At 43.9% G+C, this 15,355-nt stretch overlaps 1 long non-coding RNA gene across 1 annotated transcript; it reads right to left on the bottom strand.

The window, feature by feature from the left end:
- Positions 1-8,282: 8,282 nt before the first annotated feature.
- LOC119147522 lies at positions 8,283-13,948 on the bottom strand. The gene is made up of 3 exons (XR_005104064.1): positions 13,756-13,948; positions 11,841-12,123; positions 8,283-11,066 (listed from the first exon to the last, which is right to left on the bottom strand). It is a non-coding gene; the product is annotated as an uncharacterized LOC119147522 (long non-coding RNA).
- Positions 13,949-15,355: the final 1,407 nt, after the last annotated feature.

Genomic DNA, 15,355 nt, shown 5'->3' with positions numbered 1-15,355 from the left:
TCTAATGGACTGGCAGCGTTATAAGCATATTCAACAAAATAAAGACCTCACATGTCTGTGGACATGTAATCTTCCCCTCCTCTTACACAGCCTCCTTCCTATGTGTCTCTGGACTTAGGCTCTAAAACTAACCAGAATGGATTCACCCTCTAAACCTGTAAGATAAGCCTTTGAAATTCCTGTTTATAAGAACCTGGCGGAATTCAGGCCCAAATATATGGGTAAAATCCTGGTGCTTTCAGTGCACAATTCAGTTGTCTCCATTCCATCTTTAGCTGTCTCTTTCAAAGTGACATAACCTTTTTCCAGCTGTACAATTAGCTCATTATAAATTGTAGTTTTCAAAATTGGCTCTAGATCTTGGAGCTGAAACTGTGTCAAACACTGAAGGGGCTGGCTTTTTTAAACTGTAAGTGTCTGAAAGGGAGAGAGAAGAGAGGATTGTAATTGAAAAATATTTTCATGTAGTGCAAAAAACCAGCTGGTAGACATGGGCAACTCTGTTCTGTGACTTTATAGAAGCTTTTACCAGAAACTTTCATAAAAGGAAAACCCAAGAGGACCTGGGGAAGGGGTGCTACAAGTTGTGTTTGTCTTTTCTGCTAGTGATAGCTAACACACATCAGGTCCCTTGATGTACCGATACAGTGAAGACAAGACACATTACGTTTTTTGTCATGGAGTAAATTCACTGAGAGCTTTAGGGCTGACCCATCAAATTTATCTCGTGATAAAATGAAAGTGCTTTTATTTTCCCTGTTTACTTCAACTTCATTAACAGGCGTTAGCTACCTCGAGGCAAAAGAGCAGCTTTAGCACTAAAGTCAAGCCAGAGGGTCCTGCTAAATTCGCTGGAGAATAGAATGTGACACACTGTTTACTTTCTCTTCCAAATGCATTATTTATATGAATGTTGTAGCAATTATGTGATTATACAGAAGTTAATGCACAACAATAAACCAAAGGATCATCAAAGAAATGCTAATGGCAGGGAATGTTTTTTGTTTAAATTGTGGATTCGCATTTCTTTTTCCTTTTTCCTTGAGGGCTACAAGAAGAGAAGATTTGCAAACCTAATAGAAGATTCTGCAAATGTCAGATCTTTGAGTACATGAAAGGAAATGAAATCCATGTTCTCATCTCTCTGTCTTTCTCCCACCTCCCTTGAAATATGAACAACTTCAGAAAATTGACTCATTTATTTCATCTTTTTGTTTTGGCTTAAATGGTTGTGAAGTATAACAAGAGTGACTATGTGGCTCTGGGGTGAGGGTCAAGGGCCCAGGGACCAGGTGGGTTTCTTCTTTATCCTACCAAGGAGGGTGAAGGGCTTGAGGAGGACTAGACAGATCCTGCAGGTCAACACCTGATTGCACAGATGGCGTTGGCAACAGGGATTTGGTTTTATAGCCATGGGACTCTGAGAATTTAGGACTGCTAGGAAGACATGAGATCCACCTGACCAAGCAGGGCAAAACATCTTTGCCAACAGGCTGACCAGCCTGGAGAGGGGAGATTCAAACCAGGAATGACAGAAAAGGGAGATGACAGCTCACAAAAGAAGTGGTGAAGTGGCAGACCAGGATGGTAAACAAAGGGTGGAATGGGCAGGAGAGACCTTAAAGTCAACAAGCAAGACAGAGATGAGCCCACCCCAACATATGCACACAGATAAGGAAGAAGTGTCCTGAAGAGATAGCTGATTTGCAAGGGCCATCTCCTTCAAACTCAAGAACAGTCAATCCCAATGTGCAGAACATCAAACAACGGCAGGAGGCCTGTATGGATGAACAGGGCACTCCTGACAAAACTCAAACAGAAAAAGGAAGCACATAAGAAATAGAAATAGTCAGGTGAGACAGAAGGGGAAGGAATATGGAGACATAGTCTGAGTGTGCAGGAATGGTGTTAAGAAAAGTCATTCTGGGGACCTTGACAGGCTGGAGAAATGGGATGAGCTGATGGGAACCTAGGTCAGGGCAATCCCAAACATCGATACAGGTTAGGCAATGAGTGGATTGAGAGAAGCCCTGTGAAGAAGGATTTGGGGTTAGTGGTGGCTGAAAAACTGAATATGAGCCGACAATGTCTGCTTGCAGGCCAGGAAGCCAATCACATCCTGGGCTGCATCAAACGAAGCGTGACCAGCAGGTCAAGGGAGGTGATTTTCCCCTCTACTCTGCTCCTGTGAGACCCCACCTGGAGTACTGTATTCAGCTCTGGGGTCCCCAGCATAATAAAGACATGGACCTGCTTGAGTGGGTCCAGAGGAGGCCACAAAGATGATCAGGGGGCTGGAACGCCTCTCGCATGAAGACAAGCTGAGAGAGTTGGGGTTGTTCAGCCTGGAGAAGAAAAGGTTCCAGGTAGACCTTATAGAACCTTCCAGTACCTAAAGGGGCCTGCAAGAAAGCTGGAGAGGAACTTTTTGCAAGGGCCTGTAGTGACAGGACAAGGAGGAATGGCTTTAAACTGAAAGAGGGTAGATGTAGATTAGATATTAGGAAGAAATTCTTCACTGCAAGGGTGGTGAGGCACTGGAATAGGTTGCTCAGAGAAGCTGTGGATGCCCCATCCCTGGAAGCGTCCAAGGCCAGGCTGGATGGGGCTTTGAGCAACCTGGTCTAGTGGAAGGTGTCCCTGCCCATGGCAGGGGGGTAGAACTAGATGATCTTTAAGGTCATTTCCAACTCAAACCATTCTATGATCCTATGAACCTCATGAAGTTTAAAAAAGGGAAGTGCCAAGTCCTTTACCTGGGCCGGAACAAACCTATGTACAAGTGCATGATGGTGGCCAATGAACTCAAAAGCAGCTCTGTAGAAGAGGCCCTGGGAGTTCTGGTGGACACCAAGTTGAACATGAACCATCAAACTGTCCTTGCAGCAAAGGTGTCTAATAGAATTCTGGGCTGCATTAGGATGTGCCATCAATAGTAGGTCAGGAGATGTTGTCCTTCCCCTCTCCCCGGGCCTGGTGAGACTCATCTGGAGTATTATGTCCAGTTCTGGGTTCTCCAGTACAAGACAGATATGGACATACTGGAGGGAGTCCATTGAAGGGTCATGAAGACGATTAAGGGACTGGAGCATCTGACATATGAGGAGGGGCTGAGAGAGCTGGGACTGTTCAGCCTGCAGGAGAGAAGGCTCAGGGTGACATTACTCATGCATACAAATACCTGATGGGAGGGAATGGAGAAGATGGAATGAGGCTATTTCCAGCGGGGCTGTGACAACACAAGAAGACTTTTACAGAAGAAAAACTCTGTAGGGGTGATTAAAAGGAAGAATAGAATTTGATGTAGCACAAATTTACTAGATGCTTTTAGCTATGTTCCATAGTGCAGTGGTACAAAACCTTTCTGTTGGTGCTCAATAGAACATAATTTTTAGAAGTTTTAATTTACTCTAAGCTAGGACATGAGACAGTGCAAACTGGCATTGTCAGAGCTGCATCCTTAATTCATGAAGGTTTACTTTGTCTGCTGAAAATTATTAAAGCTATGCAATGTTCTCACAATAAAATATCTTTTTTAACTTCAGCATTGAATATGTGTTTGATTAAGGGAAAGTATGAATTATTAACTGAAAAGTTCCAAAACTTTAAAATTTCTTTCAAAGGGCTTGGCCAGTCTAAAAAAAAAATCCTTGAAGAATTAAATGACTGTTGTGCAAGAAAATCTTCTTCTCAACAAGAAGCAATGCTTGTGAAGTGCTAAAGAAAGCAATGGCAGAATGGTAAATCACTGCCCAAACAGAAAGAGTACAATCACATATCTCTAGCTCTTAAAAGCAGGTGCAAATACCTTCACTTTTACTTGCTTAATTTGGCCAGTAACACTATGGCCTACTCAGTTGTCAAATGATATTTGTAAATGTCTTTGAAATTTTAAACAAACCTTATTTAAAATAAAAATTTTAGGTTGGACAGACAGGACCTGATACTTCTCCTTTAATCATTCTGTTGGCATATTATTTACAGTTATGCTATTCAAACTTCTGAGTTCAGAAATCTGTAAAAGTGAATTGGGTTCACCTCAGTGAAAATTAGTTAGGATGTTTTCTCTTCCCTCCTACATCCCTCTCGAATATTGTATTTGTTGCCCTTTCCCCACTGAACAGTTTTCAGTCTGACTGGTAGTTCCACATTCAATGCACTAGAGAAGAAAATCTTGGCTTTAAGAGAGTTAAAGTAAAATGATGGCAGGAAAAAGGGCTGTGTCAGGAAGGCTTCTTGTACTCCCAGGGCTTTGCAGGAGCTTCCATGGAGCACGCATTAGGAGAAACCCTCTGCCTGGTCCCAGTTATGCCTTAAGAAGTGCAACCTCAACCTGCTCAGCTTCCACAAGACTCACAGGAGGCAGCACTAGTACAAAGCTTTCCCTGGAATTTTATCCAGGCTGAAAAGATAGTGGTGCAGGACTGGGGCCCTCAGGAGGTGTACTGTCTGCTTCAGCATCAAGGTTCAAGGTGAAGAAACAGTGCAGCTGTCCCTCTGGCTGTGCCAAGTCAAATGCAAGCTGAGTTACTCCCTTGGTTCTGAGCCTTAATGATGCAGGCAGAGGTGTGAGATCTGAGGCCACGGATTTTCAGGTTAGTGGGCACAAAAGTTACCATGTAACAAGCTGATGGAGAAAACTGCTTGTACCGGTAGAAATACTCTGCATTAAAAGAACATGAATTGGGTAGTTGGTGGCCGAGCCTTTGCTGCATGTATCCCTTAGAATGAGACACATAACAAAGCAAGCCGTGCAGACCTTTATCAGCATTAAGTCCTGTGTGCTAAAGTCCTCTAGCTAAAGTACTAGGCTGCGTAGCATCCTGGAAACCCAGCTTTGCATCCCAAACCCTGGCACTCATTGTCAGTGCCTGCTTGATAACATGTTTCGGTGCTGAGCACAGGCAGGGTGGGAGATAAAGAGCTTTTTGAAAGCCAGTGGGAGTCCGACTGCCTTGAAATCAATGACTAGGGTTTCTGTCTGAAAACGTGCTGCTTGCTTAGTGGGAGGTGGGAACGCCAGCGGTGGCTTTGAGAGCGTGGTTCTGTTCCAGCCCCTTTGCCCTGTGCCGTGCAGTTGCCTCTGCCAGACCAGGGATCCCCAGGGTGCCCCCACCCTTCCCTTGCCTTGATCTGCTCTTTCCTCCCGTGCCACGCGAGGTAGCCATGGGACAGTAGACACAAACTATGGGCTGTAAAGCAGGTTTTGTGGTTTCTTTGGACTTTTCAAATTAAGTGAGACAGTCCAGGTTCGTTGGGGAAATCCAGTTTAGAACAGGGGTTTTCAGTGGTGACTCATTGCTGAGTTATTCCTAAACAGTGAAAAACATTATGCCCTGCAACTCATAGGAGATAAGTAAAATGTTATGCATACTGGAATGTGTTGTCTCTGGCACTGTACAGATCACAAATTTTGCATCTAAAATGTTATCGATGAATCTTAGAGGCTGAAATTCTGCTTCTATTTTGAACTGTAAAGCCCCAGAGAGGTTGTACATAATTTTTTGATTAAGAGTTTGCTTTGTTTCTGTTTTATATCGTACTACTGTTAACTCTTTGGGGCCCGTTCTGCTCTCTATTGAAGTTAATTAGGATTTTCACAGTGAGTTCAGGGAAAGCAGGACCTGACCTTTATTGAATGTCAATCGGAAATGGAAGCCAAGCTTGTGTTCTGGATACTATTACTCTATTTGCTGTTGGAGACTATGCCTGAGTTATGTGAATGCTAAAATCTTGGCAGGAATATACCCTAATAGATTACTTTCTGACTCTGAGACGAGTTCAGTGAATATCATTGCAGTTCTAGCACTAGCCTTTTTGCCTCTGGCTTCAAACTGGTGTCTCGTTCTCTGTGGGTGTCAGTATGAAACCTGGAGAGCTTGGGCAGCGGGGTAAAATAGTCTTAATTCTGTAAACCAGCACTAGACTTCCTGTCACTTGGAAACGTGCCAGAGAGGAGGCAGTGCTGCTACCTGGTGAGCAGGGGAAGCATGAGAGCCTGTGCATACAGCTAATGCCCAGCCTGGTGGAAAGAGCTCTTCTAAAGCCATGCGTCCACATTTTGGCTTTACTCTCCTTTTCATCAACCAAGACAGTAGTTTAAACATCCCCTTTGCTGGAGCACCAGCCTTATGGGCAATCTGAATTCAGAAACTGCTGCTTTGTTGAACACACACAGGTAAGGAGGGTTAAAGGGATCCAAAGAAACTCTGAAAACTATGAAAGTAAATTAATTTTACTATTCCGGTAGCACAGGAAGTATGCAGATGTAGGCAAAATAACAAATACGTCTACATTAATTTCTTTTTCTTGGATCCCTCACTAAGCTTGAACACTTTTTTTTACTGGAGTACAAAGGACCTCTTGTTTTTGCTTCCTCTCCTCCAGATAAAAGATCCTTCTTCAGGTGAATTCATGTTATTTCTTCCTCACTAAATTACAATGTATGTAATGTAAGATGTGTCAAAATGTGGCACAGAGATACAGAAAAGCCAGTGGGAAAGCCCAGAAATGTTATAACAAGCAGAGGGAGTATGGCTTTATCCTCTTCCTCCCCACCATTACCTCCCATTTCCTCCCTGCCTCCTCAGTGCTGGTTGTCCAGTTGCGTCAGCACTTGTCAGCTGTGCCAGACACCTTGGCTCAGATCCCAAACCAACCTGAATGGACTTGAACCCATTTCAGACACTTTCTGGGAAATCTCTCAGAAACTTTTGCTGGGTAGACCTCTCTTATGGATAGCAGATTTAGACTAAATACACAGGACAGTATTTGACTCCAGAGAATGGCAGTTAAGGTACTTGGATGACAGGGCAAGGAAACATGGCATCCAGAGCCTCCTTCAGGGCAAGGTTAGCTCCTTCGCTCTATACAAAGGGCACAATTTGTGAGGCAGAAACTGGGATGCTCACAAATGCATGCCCAGAAAATTTATGCTTATGCATGTGAAGCACTTCACTCTTGGATACTCATGTGGTGCTGAGTGAGGGCTTTGAGAGTCTAAATTTTGGACTTTGCCACCTAAAGTAGTACTTAGGCAGCAGCCAGGGATTTAGCCCACTGTGTGGAGAGAGTCTGTTAGAAGCTAAACTTGGAGTTGTGGAGTCTGAGGTTGAGGTTATAGGTAGTGCTGTATTCTAAATTTGAACTAAAACACTTTCTAACTTTGCCACCAAACATAATTCCCCAAATCTACATTAGGCTTGAAACACTTCGTATGTAATATGAAGCCACAGGAGATTTATTTTTTTCTTTTGGAATGTCTGAGGCAAATCATCTGAGATTTTTTGATTTAAAATGTAAAGAAGAACAGGCACATTTCTGACTTCTAAAAATACACTCTAAAGAGAGGAAAGTCAGCAGGTTCAGGACAAACTCAGTGACCCTGTACAAAGGAAAAGGAGATCCTGACAGCCAGTCTAGCCAGTAGCACTACACTGGAGAATCTGAAGACAGTGTGTACAAGGTGCCTTAAAACAAAACTTCTTCTTCTAGGGCTTGCTTTGCAGTCAACAAACCTTCCTGACCAGGAGTAGCTCCCCTTTGCAGGGAATATGTTTGTTTTCATTTTATGGGCACATTGCTATTTTTCTTTTGGCAGGTCTCCCACTCTTGCCTCACCACATTGCTTCATACCTGTCAGCTTCTCTTTGTACCTGGGTGCCCTTTGCTGCTCCTTGGTCATCTTGACCAGATGTCAGCTCTGCTTAAATGGTGGCAGGCAGCCATAGAATGCTTCTTTGCAAAACCAGAAAAAAATAGTGAATTAACAGCCAACATAATAAACCTACATGGACAGCTTTGGAGATCCTGGAGTTGGTTGCCTTCTTCCAAAACTGGCATGTTCAGTCCTGTCTGCAGGAAAGTCACCAAAAACCTAGTGTACACCTCAGGGCAGTTGGTGGAAAGGGTGCTGCTGACTGTGAGTCAAGGAAGAAGAATGTGGTGGGGAAGTACCTGAGGTCTGGGGACCAGCATACAAACCCCAGGCAGCCTGCAAACCGGAGCAGTAATAAATATGCCTTGCACTGCCATCCAACTGCAGAGGGAGATGCGCACTGAAAAGCTTGCTTATTTTGGAAAAAGCTGGAGAGCTTTTCTACTTCTGCTTGGCCAGCCTTTAAAATGTTAATTTCCCTGTGGTATCATAATCCAATAATCATCAGTCACCCGGATAACCTTGATAATTTTCTTTCCGGAGTTATTTCCCATTCTTTCTCTCTCTCACCCTGTTATGATCCCCTTCAAGAAACGGGCACCAGAGAAACCAGAAAGTTCAGTGCGTTTCATGTCAGGCGTGTTTATTGTAGCAGAACAATTACCACAGAATCCTATTAGTTTTATAGTGTGTTTTTATGCTGATTTGAAGGTACCAGATGAAGGTGTAATGCAACGATAGCACTCCAATTTGGTATGGGTCATGAAGGACAAAATTGCTCACTAGGGACTACCCTTTGAGCCCCAGCTCGTACCACCCAGCTCAGTAGTATTGTTTCTCCTCTCACCTGTTCATTGCCTTTTGGAGTCCAAACCATGTTTATGTGCCAAAGACCTGCACTGGGCTGGCACTGCGAGAGCAGGAGGACAGCCGGGAAATGCGGTGAGGGCAATCAATTGCTGGCTGGCTGGTGCCACCTAACACCACCTAACAACAAAGTGCTTTTGCTCACATGTCAAGGATTGTATAAGGTGGGAAGTGTTTTCAAAGCCTTCTCCTGTCCTAAAGCAGACCTCAGAAGAAAAGGGGAACTGCCACCTCAAAAGGAAGAAAGTAGCATTTTATCAATGGCCTGGTTAATTTTCTCTGACTCCTTCTATTTTCAAAGCAGTTGGTCTAAACTATCCCTATACAGCCACTGGAGGAAGGCTAGCACATCAAGAGCTCAGGACCTTGTCCTTGTTAAAGACTTCTCTTAGGATGGGAAGCCACACTAAGCAAACCCACTGAATCCAGGTCTGCTTACTTTCCTCCTCTGGCTCTTCTGTTTGCTGCGTAATCAATATCTCCATGAAGCTGCTGCCAAAGCCTGTGTGCCTGCATGGCCACAGATGTGCAGGCATCACTGTGCTCGTATTAATCATTACCCTTATCACAGTCATGGCATTTATACTGAGCGGACCAGAGCATGGCATGAAGGCTGAGCCCCGCACAGTTTCCTTTGTGACAAAGCCCGTTTTAGAGGGGTTCTGGCTGTCCTTTCCCACTGACTGCCACTGAAACAGGTCCAGTATGTATTGAAATAATATTATTTTTCTCTATTAAAATCCACAGTTTTAACCTTCCCTTTCATTTTGCAATATTAGGTCCCCCTTTCTATCATGTACCTGGGCTCCCAAGGCTGAAAGGGCAGGCCTTGGATTCAAGTGATCCTTGAGTAAAACACACAACAGGCTTTAGCAACAAAGGGTTGAACAATGTGAACCTCTCTCCTGTAATCTGTGTGGCTAAACGCTGGGTCAGAGTGGCAAAATACCAAAATACGGTATTTCATAAGGAGATTTACTTATAAAAATATGATTTTATAAGGAGATTTGATTCATGTCAGTTGTGGAAGCTTCATCTGGACACTGCACAAGTTGTCAGATCACATAACCACTTTGCAATCCCTTCCAGTTCTCCTTTTTTCCAAATGGCATCTGTAAACTAATGCAGTGCTATCCAGCCTGAAAAATAGCAAGCCTGGCTATGGCTGCTGTGCAGCTGAGGTGGTGAGGTCCTTAGGTAGTGACTGATAAGCAGCTGGAAATCAGATTAAGTTGGATGACTGTAGTCTGTTAAAGGTCCAACACAGACCTACACAAGGGACTTGGGGTGTTCCGTTCCACAGAGAGGCTGTGCAGATGAGGAAATGTTCACATACATTATTTAGTCATGAGCAGCATAAACTGAACATGCAACAGTGCATGCAAGTGGAGCTTTCAGGTGTATGTCTTGCGTATAGATGTAATCCACTAGCTGAGAAGATGCATAACAGAGGACAATAACAAAACCCAAATGCACACGCCTGCAAAAGGAACTGACTGCATATATACATAAAGGAATGTAGCTTGGATTTTTTACCAGTTTTTGGTCAGTTAAGAACATCATCTTCTTGTTTGGTTGTTTGATTAGATTTAGCACCCCATCTACCCTGGAGCTACGTCGGTAGGGAGGGAGCTATAATGGTGTGATGAATCCAGTACTGGGCTTTATGGCTGGGAAAGGTTTAAACCCTATTAAGGCTTAATTTGTTAATCCGTAAAGAAAGGAGGATTAGAAACAGAGTCTGGAGCAGCCGTGATTCTGGGTGAGCAGCTGTCCTCAGGAGTGCAGCGGCATGGTGGGCTTCACAAGGCTCTGAAGGTGGTCAGGAGACAGGGCAGCCAGAGGAAGGATGGCTCTGCTCTTCTGGGCTTAGCCAAAGTGTGTGAATATTTTGACTCCTTGCTCAGTTGGGCCCAAGTTATTCATTTCATGGCTATCCACAGATGTTTGCACAAAAGGCTGGGTTGCCTGCTTGCGCAAACTTTTTGGAATAGTTAATCTTCAGTCAGTAAATCATGGTTTGGGAGCAGAAATAAAATAGTGACTAGCAAATAAATAGCAACACAGAGCTCTCCTCTGCTGTGCCAGAAGATGAGCTGAAACCTGCGTGTTCTCCTGTGGCCATAGTGGTTATGGGCAGATCACCTCCTACCTCCTGGCCTGTGACACAGCTCCTCCTGGTCATGTTCAGGCATGGTAACATTTTCTCGTATGGGAGGATAAATGTTGCAACTATAATTATAGATAGTAAATGCATTAGAAAAGATAAAGTCTCCTGGTGAGTGACTCATGAACAGGAAAAATGACACAGCTTGTCAAAGGCATCCACAACAAATGGTGGACTCGGTTCTTTCCTCTGGCCCAGTGTGGCTGTGATTTGTAGCTCCCGAGCTGCGCTTGGGCTCAGCAGCGATTCAACTGCTGAAGCTCAGCTCAAGGGATAATGCCAGAAAATCGTAACCTGAGAAAAGATCCCTTGAACAGCATTGTTGGGCATTGTGGTGCTTGCCTCTGTTTGTCCCTCCTCATTGATTTGTTTACACTGGAACGGAAAGGTAAAACAATATTCAGTTTTGTAAACAGATCATCAGTAAAATACCCTTTGTTAATATTAATAAATAGCTTGCTTAAGAAAAACCCCTAAGTCCCTGTGGTAGGTATTAGCCTTTGGTTTCCAGTTACTCAACCTCTTTACAAGTCTTAGAGATCTCATAAACTTTGAATGTTGTAGTAAAAATATTTATAGGGTAAGTCAAAGAAAAACATAAAATTGCATTCAAGTTTTGACAGGAGTAAAACTACTTATCCTGCTTATTTTTTATTATAGAAAACTGGATGCTGTGACCTCACTAAAAAATGATAGCTATTTAAGCAGAAAGGTTGGAAAGGATTTTGTGCATGTTAGTATTTGCTTTCTGAAGTATTAATATTTACCTTGGGAAACTCTTAAGTGCTTAATTGGAAAAGACAGACAAGAGGTGCTCATGGTGTCACAGGCTATTTATGGAGTCACAACAAAACTCTGATGATAATTCCAGATGATACTTCAGTCAGGAGCTACATCGACCCGCATTTTCACTGATCTAAGATTTGAGTGTGGTGAAGGCTAGATCCACCATGAACACCCAAGTTCCACCACAAGTGCTTCATCTCAACAGCCAGATCCTAGGAGACCCACGTTCAGCTTTGTCCAGTCCTGTAGATGCTTAAAGTCCCTACAGCATCTCCATTTCCACTGGCACCCCACCCTGCTCCAGACATCACCAGCCTGCAGGGAAATCCAGAGAAGCCTTTGCCTACCTGGCCACTGCCTTACCTTGCTTGTGGAGCGTGAGCCAGCTGGCAGGCTTGGGGCGTGCTTGGTGCCTCTGACTGTGCATGGCAAACAGCACAGGGCACAGTTTCCAGGGCTGGGCTGCCTGCCTGCTGCTCTGTACTGTATCCACCTGTACTGGGAAAGGGAGACCCACTTTTAGATTCTCATCTGGTCTCAGATCCTCTCAGATCCCAGGGAAGTGCTTGGCACATCTGAGATGTGTTTTCCTCCATCCCTTTGTTGACTTGGTGGTGTGTTGTAGTAAGTTAGATATTTTGGAGGGCTGTAAGTGAGGACAAGGCACTGATTAACCTCTAGGTTGCAAAGATACTTATGTAAGGTATGGAAAAGCTGCAGTCAAATCAGACCCAGACTGAGAGAAATCAAGGTTGCTGCTCTCTGGTAAATAGGCTTTTTAGGAGACCTGACAGTGAACATTCTAAATCACTAACCTGGCTTAAAAATTCAGGCATAAGTCCCATAACGGAGTCGCAAAGTTTGGTCTGGGCTGAGAAGAGAAGCAGAACAACATCAGCAAATGCTTTGCTTAAAATGCCTGTGCTAATGGTGAGGATTTCCACCCCGCAAGAGACTGTCCAGTTGAAAAGCTGCTTGATGGGTATGAGGACAGCTTAATCACAGGTCTTGAAAAGCAAGTGTCACATAAAACATCTAGTACAAGTCTAAGCACTAAATTCTCAAGTGATCTAAGCTGCTGCTTAGGCACTAAAACAAGTAGCTGGGGTTTTTTTTAAGATCTGAAGTGAAAAATTTGATCATCATATCCCAGAGCACTTGGACTGGACAGCAGCTGAGAGGCTGTTGGAAAAATCTTTTCACAAACATTTTCAACAAAAAAATTCTTTTTGTCACTTTCTCGATGAAGATTGAGTCTTCTTCCTCAGCGGCAGGGTTTCAGTGGTGGCTCATGCTGCACAGGCTGTAAGGCATCTCTTCCTCAGACTGAGAGCTGGGGGGCAGGCAGCTGCTGCAAGGGGAGTCTCCCAGGATATCCCCTGCTGTAAAAACTGCCACATTCCTGATTCATTCCAGGTTTTGGATTTAAAATTACTTAATAAACCCTGGAGTTTTTTGGGGGGCAAACATTAAAAAGTCGCCCCCTCTTTAGCCTCGGCCATGCATCCTTGTGTTGTTCTGGCAACTGGGCTGGGAGCGCCGTTTCCCTGCAGGGAGCCCGGCCGAGAGTTTTGCTCAGCCTTGCTGGGTGGGGGGGTGTGTGTGTGTGGGGGGGGGGGGGGGGACGGGGGTGGGGGGGAGGTGGCAGCTCATACCGCTGTGCTTAACACCCACAGCTCTGAAAGTGTTAACACACACCTGGAGCTTTTTATTGCTATTATAAAATGGGGGCTTAGTTAACTTACTGTCCCACTATATTTAGACAAAAAATATCCAAACTTTTCAAGACTACAAGCTAAAAAATTTTTAAAAAAAGTGCTATAATTGTAAGTCCCTGTCTCTGTTTTGAGGCCTCTTTTTCATTAGGAAGTGGCCAATATATGACTGTTGTTTCTCTTCCTTTGTCTTTTGTAGAGGAAGCATTCTGACTTCTCATAAGGATGGTTTTTATGGGTAACAATACAGAAATAATTTCATAAGAACTCTCACTTCTTGCAGCGTCAGCTACAAGTTACAACATAAAACCACCAAACCCTTGAAGATTATGTGAGAGCTATAGTTTGATGAGCCATTAAATCAGGTAACCATTATTCTGGAGATTTTAGTCAAAAAAATGTTTTAATGCTGTCTTTTCACTGCACTGCTTACTTTGCATGATCCTGTTTTTAATCAGCTTCCTCAGTAACAACCATGGATAAATACCACCTTCACATGTGTGCACAAGTCCTGAACTTTGAACGAATGCAGTATGTTAATACATATTAATCTGTTTACTTACTTAGCCTGTGTCTGGTCACAGCCAATAAATCCACAAATCCAGGAGCTGCTGATTGTATGGCGGGCATGTAAAACACAGTACACAAAGGAAAACCTGGAAATTTGTCAGCTCATAGAAAGCTGGACCTTACTTTTTAAAATGGGATGGTACATATGCCGAAGACGTGCCTTCAGAAGTGCACTGCTGTTTACCAGGCAGCTTGTTTGGTTTTGCATAGGTTGCAGAGCAGGATGCTGCTGTCACCTCAGGGATATGATCCCAAGTTCACTGACTTGCTGGATGTTACCTATGAGCTCAGCCTCACTGAGAGCACCCAAGTCTCATGTGAGACTCAAACCAAGCACTGGGGGTGGGGTGGGGGCTGGGTTATTTGACTTTCCCCACACCCCCTTGATAGAACCTGAAAGGGGCTGAGTAAGACTCATGTATTTACATTTATCCAGAATTGGTTTCTTTATAGGAGGGACACATAGATGTTAATTAGGTACAAAGATATTGTGCAACCTCACCAGAGAGGCATGCGGTACTGCCTTGCTTTGGGTGTGTTAGCGCTGAGCTTGATGTTGTAATGACTGTGCCTCATTTGAGGGCTTAGGGGTAACTGGCCTCCAGGGGTATTACACTTTGAGTTTGAACTATATACTAAAATCATCTGACTTCTTGTTTGGAAAGAGAAAGAAATCTTTGCTGTAATTTATGTCACCTTCTGAATGGGACAAAAGTCTGAGGGGGAGCATCCAGGTACTGGTTCTTCTCAGCACAATCTCCCCATCTCTCCCCCGTGCTTGTCTTTGGAATTATGTTTCACCAGCATGCGGATCTGGGACAGAGCCTTCTGGAGTAAAGCTGTGCCATCATTTGACTGAAAAAGTGCTACTAGTTGGGGGCTTGGGGGACGCGGGTCTCCCCCCTCCCTGAGCTCTGCTTTCTATAAGTGCCTCTGGAGCTCACTCCGTGTAGTGTACCGGGGGTCCAGTAACACTTTAGTGAAGACAGATGTTAATGCTGAGTGAGCAGAAGCTAACAGACTCACAGAGCAACCTTGGCAGCTCGCCCCATTTTTCAGATTTCAATGTACCTACAAAAACTTTAAAAAAACCCAGAAGAAAGCCCTCTCTACATTTTGGCCTAGAGCAAACTCTGGTGTAAGTAGTTCATCAAGACACACTCTCTTTAGCTCCTTAAACACACAGCTAGATCAAAATAAAGTATGAAGAGCATAAAGTAACTCACAGACACCGTTTATTAACACTGAGGCCTGCTGCAGGAAGAAAGTGACCTAGTAAATATCCTCCCTGAGTAGTAAAATAGCTGCTGTAAGGAGTTATAAGAACTTTTGTGAGCTGTAATTCCCTAAGGAAAAAAAAAAAAAAAAAGAGAGAGGTTTTTACAATCTTTCATCTCTGCTTGAAAGCAGAAATAAAAAGCCTGCCCCTAAACTACTAGGTGCTTGTGAGCAGCCTGCTAATAATGTCATCTTCTGTCTGGTCTTAAAGGAGAAGGAGAGATATGGAAAGAAAACAAACCCCACAAACAGCACTGGTCAGCTTTATGAGAGCTGCAACTTCAAAGACTGGAAGAAATGCTCTGCAGACTGGCT

This window comes from Falco rusticolus, chromosome 4, assembly GCF_015220075.1.
Source record: "Falco rusticolus isolate bFalRus1 chromosome 4, bFalRus1.pri, whole genome shotgun sequence".
NCBI lineage: Eukaryota > Metazoa > Chordata > Aves > Falconiformes > Falconidae > Falco > Falco rusticolus.
Note: the sequence above shows the minus strand (reverse complement) of the source record. Positions and strands in the feature narration are given on the sequence as shown.